This window comes from Ziziphus jujuba, chromosome 3, assembly GCF_031755915.1.
Source record: "Ziziphus jujuba cultivar Dongzao chromosome 3, ASM3175591v1".
NCBI classification, from domain to species: Eukaryota; Viridiplantae; Streptophyta; class Magnoliopsida; order Rosales; family Rhamnaceae; genus Ziziphus; species Ziziphus jujuba.
This window is the reverse complement of record NC_083381.1, coordinates 17348172-17353677: the sequence shown is the minus strand read 5'-3', so window position 1 is coordinate 17353677 and position 5506 is coordinate 17348172. Positions and strand designations below refer to the sequence as shown.

General features: G+C 32.6%; 1 non-coding gene across 1 annotated transcript; it reads left to right on the top strand.

Annotated features, from left to right (window-relative positions):
- The first annotated feature begins 3981 nt into the window (after window positions 1–3981).
- LOC125423641 (U6 spliceosomal RNA) lies at window positions 3982–4084 on the top strand. Its single transcript, XR_007242350.1, has one exon. It is a non-coding gene; the product is annotated as a U6 spliceosomal RNA (small nuclear RNA).
- The last annotated feature ends 1422 nt before the right edge of the window (window positions 4085–5506 follow it).

Genomic DNA, 5506 nt, shown 5'->3' with positions numbered 1-5506 from the left:
AGATTATCGCTACTTACTTTACAAATTAAGAATTCAAAAATGCAACTAACCTTTAACAAAAATAAACTAAGTAAAATAATATATATATATATATATTTTTTTTTTCTTGAATAAAAAAACAAAGCAGATGATAATATATGAACCTAATTGAAACCATGCATGCATAGCAGATGAAAGTATATGAACCTTGAAACCATGCATGCATATAATTTTTTTCTTCTCCGCTTTGATTCGTCTTCATCTTATTTACACAAGAAAAATGACACAGTCTTGTATCTTTTTATTTATATATTTTATTTTATTTAGAATATGATTATTGAATTTTTTTTTTTAACAAAAAGGGCAATTAATTTTTCTCTCATCCAAATTTCTATATTTTCTTGTGAAGTAGAATTCAGTACATAGCTCATCTACTTACCATTTTATGTTGACTTACGGAACCTTATGTGGATTTTTTTATTTTTTATTTTTTATTATCAGGTTAACTTAAACCGGGAATCTCCTCTTTTTTATTTTATTTTTTATTTATTTTTATTAATGTCTTTGTTATTTGTTATAATTATTGGGATTAATCGAATGGAGGACCTTATACATGGAGGAGTGAGCTAACTATATATATCTCTATATTGTATGTGTATACATACAATAATATATTATATCATTATATATGTACGAAAATTATTATAATATAGAGATATATTATATTATTAGTCAATCACATATAATTAAACAAATAGAGCATTTTTTCCCTTATTTTTTTTTTCTTTTTTTCTTTAACTTTTGGAAACCCATAAGATAATGACTTTAATCAGCATTCCACTTGTGGCATAAATCATAGTCATGAGTGTAGTGGTTGAGCATACACGGACCACTGGCTTTAATTTTCCATGAACAAAGACGGTTGCATTTCATATAGTCCCTCGTGTCGATGTAAACATCAAAATCTTCGACTCTGTTCTTCCATTTGAAAGAGCACCAGAACTGGGTCGTCAGGAAAAGGTTTGGACTAAACTTGAAACTGAAACTTCCATGGTAGCCAAGGACCATGGGTATAAATTTGCTATGTACAAACTTCGTTGCATTTTAATGCATCCCTCCTGTCGATATAAATATCAAAATAGTGATCACGCCTGTCCATACGAATCTGCAACAGTACTGCGTTGTCTCCCAAAGGTTTGGCTCAAATCTGAAACTGTAATTGGCAACTTTGTAGGGGACACTATGAGCCCCCAAGTCATCGTCTTTGGATTTGCAATGAACATTCATCACCAAATCAGGACACAATAGGCTCGCCATAGATACCAGTGTTTTAGCTTCACTTCTTCTACTTGTAGTGTTCACCACCACCACCACCAGAAACACAACCACCAGTAGCCATTGTAGAATCTGTGTAGTATTCTTCATCTCTGTGCTATATTTGTGTGTTGAAATATATCTATACTTTTTGTTTTTGATGAATTTGAACTGTATTCATATGTTGTATATATAGGACTTTGAATCACTATGTTACTTGGGTGAGACACTATGTTCGGGACCATTCATTGACATCTGGGATACTTGATAGTCGTCTAAATCTTAAAGACCAAAGTATAGTTCATCATATGCTTACCGTCTTAAAGGTTGCTTTTATGTGCACGAGTCTGTCCCCTTCAGACCGGCCATCAATGCGAGAAGTTGTGTTGATGCTTATCGAGTCAAATGAGCAAGAGGACAACTACACTCTGTCTCCAACTTACGATCTTCCTCTTAAAGATAATGCCTCCTGAAAGTATGCGACTATTCCCAAGTTTTTATTGACAGATAATTTTTTCGTGCTGATTCTTCCACATCTATTTTACACAAGAAAAATGATAAATATATTGTAGATCTTTTTTTTCTTTTTACCTTAGAATATGATTACTGGAATTTTCATTTTTTTACAGTTAAAAAGGGCAATTAATTTTGCTCTCCTCCAAAATTCTGTATTTACTTTCACAGTTGATACGGTAAAGTAGAATTCAGTGTACAGTTCAGAATACCATTTTATGATGATTTACAGGCCGTTATGTGGGTTGAAGTGTGCTCAAAGTTTGGTCCTCCATCCAACTATATACGTCTATAATTGTTATGTATATATGCATGCATATGTATGTACGTATGTCTATATCATGTTGTCAGAAAAAAAAAAAAAATGAAAGAAGATTCTATGTCGAATGTGTATATGGATATAGGTACATATAAGGTATAGGTGACCGTTCCCTATACCAATATATTTGGCTTGAATTTATCAAACTATCTTGGATGTTAACATTTTTTCCTCAAACCGTGACAAGAACTTTATCCATAACTAAGCAGTTGATAAATTTTAACATATAAAAGAAGTAAATCATTCAAATTCAAATAATTATCTACCATTCTATTAGATTTGTTTAACGATTAGGATGATTTGTTAAAAACATTCGTCAAATATGTTGGTGAAAATTTTTTGCATGGTCTGTTGGTTACTAGTTCAAAATAAAAATTGTCCTTGATATGCATCAGTATTTGGGAGCTTTCCATGATCTTAACATGAATGTCTTCATGACTTAGTTGTTATTCTTAATCTCTCTTAGATTTTATCTTTGCAATACAAGCAGGAACATCTATAATTTGAATTTCAATTGGACAGACAGCTGTTAGATATTAATACATTTAAGAAATACTTAAAAAGATTATTAGACTCCAAAACCTGCTTCTCCCTCACTGTCTTCACGAACAAACAACAATTCTGAAAACCAAACTCAACTTTATTTCGAAATAGAAAAAGAAGGGTCAAAAAATGATACAAATATATAGGTTACATGAAATACCATTTTGCAGGAACTATGAAGGCCAAATTTAGGACGAGAACAATGTTATATTATCTTTATATGATGAGTGGTTTGAATTTAACCTATGAACTAAAAGTTTTCATTTCAAGGGCTAGCAGTTGGTGCGAAACTCATTGCAGTTGCTAGGTTGATTGCCTTATTATTTGGAAGCAAATTTGACATTGAGATGACAACAATCATTTTGGATCCTGTATGCCTCTCTTCTTTTGGAACAGCATGTGGATTTTTTTTTCCTTGTAATACTTTGCAATAAATCTTGCATTCTTGTAGATTTTCTACATTGGTCTTTTGTGTACATTTTGTGTGTGTGTGTGTTTGCAAGGGATTTATTAGGGGTTATCCCTGAAAATTTTGCTCTGTAGAGCTAACTGATGTTTCAAGGATTTTTTATTATAATACAATAACCAATGAGGATTTGCCTAATCCAAACTCTAATCTTTATACTCTTAATAGTATATTTTCAATTTTTCATATGGCAGTTTGTATTCAATTTTCTGGATTGTTGAAAATCTTCTAACAGACAGACAAATCAAATAAGTGAAATTCCTAGCAAGAAGGGGGGAAAAAAGGGAAAAAACTTTATAATTATAGGATGTCCTTCCCCAAAAGCTAACTTAATGCGGCAAAAATAGATGCAGCTTTTAATTTAGTCCAAATAAGATGCTTAATTAGGCACTACCTACTTCCAAAGAAAGAGGAAAAACAACTAACAATAATTGAACAATGCATCAGAGTCCAGAAAACTCATAAACTATATATATATATATATATATATATATATATAAATACATATATTTGGCCCAGTCCATCGGGCCTCAAGGTTGTCCCTCCCCCCTCACCCCCCACACAAAAAAAAAAAAAAAAAAAAAAAAATCCTTAAAGTATAGGATTAACCAAGCATTTATTATTATTATTATTATTATTCTTTCAAAAAAATTCATCCTGGAATTTTTGTTAGGAGATTTATCATGTGTAGGGCCGATGTGGGAACAACCATAGGCCCAGTTAGTTAACATAACAGGATCAGGCCCAAATATTTGGATAAAGCTATTCAACTGCAACTAAAATCCCACATCGCCTAAATAGGGTGCTTGTATTAGCGCGTATATGCAAAGAGCTTTGGTGAGCAAGCGTCCCTTCGGGGACATCCGATAAAATTGGAACGATACAGAGAAGATTAGCATGGCCCCTGCGCAAGGATGACACGCATAAATCGAGAAATGGTCCAAATTTTTTTCTTTCCCTATTTCAACCCTGCTTTGCCCTTGCTGATTTACCATTCTATCCCCAAAACTTTTAGCCGACTACACGTGGTTCAAACTGATAGGTCTCCATACAAAAGCTTTGATGGTTCAACGACTTTGGTCAAGCTACTGGGTCTTTTAAATTCAAGGTTTTTATTTATTTATTTATTTATTTATTGTTAATATTATCAGTGTTTTTATTTTATTTGGTTTCCGTTACCTTCTTCTTCTTCTTCTCAGCGTGCCCATCAGTCTACATGAAACACAAACAAAAAGCCCCTGAGCCAATACAAAGTAGAAATTATAAAAATTACCATAGAGATATACTTATTATTCATCCATATCATATATTATATATAATATATACAAGCAAATGGCAATTGATTTTTGGACCCTATTTGATAAATGAATTATGGGTCCCAATCATAGCAAATATCAAACAGTCTAGTATAATGGTTACAAGGATGAAGGACCATTGGCTTGTATTTGCCATGAGCTAGCAAACATCGTTGCATGTTTCGAAATCCCTCTTGTCTACGTAAAAATTGAAACCGTGGAGTGTCTTTCCATTGGAAAGAGCAGAAGAACTGTGTTGTCATCCAAATGTTTGGTCCAAATGAGAAACTGTAAGTGCGATTGTAGGGGATTTTTTGAATCCCCAAGTCCTCATCTTCGGATTTACAAGGAACTGTCAGCTCCAAATCCGTACCCATTTCGTTCCTGATAATTGCATGTTCTTAGCTTCCCTAATTAATCACCACCACCACCAAAAACATAAACACCAGTAGCCGTTGCAGAAAAACCAGGGTATATCTCATCTCTGCTATATTTGTGTTTTAAGTGTATCCATATGTTATCAACTTATTTTAATCAATAAGAGCTCAGCCAATTGACAAACTTTCTTACATATTTAATGCATTTTGGTGAGTTAAGGTTCGGAGATATGCTTGATATGAGAGTTTTTCCTTATCAAGTCATTTGGAAAAGACTTGTAGGACAAGTCAAGTTGATTATGGGAAATTTATAAATTTTCTGTCACTTAATTGCATTTGGATTCGTTTAATACATTTGGATTTTTCATTAATCAACATTATACCACAAGCGATACATTAAAGCAAAAGCACAAGGTTTTAATTTACAAAATTGGAAGAAAAAAAATTACATAGAGGCTTTGCTTTTTGATAACAGATCTACATGCATGTAAAGTTAGTAGAATATTTATTTTTCGAGGTTTCTGTTCACATTTATTCAGCTAATACAAAGTAGTAAATTTGTGACCATCTGAACAAAATATTATTCACGTTAATCCCCCGTCTTAGGCCATGGACCCCATCTCTGACAACTTTCCAAATTGCATTTTGTTCAAGCAATAATGGACGATATGGCATAGAGCAAAACTTGTTTGCCAAATTT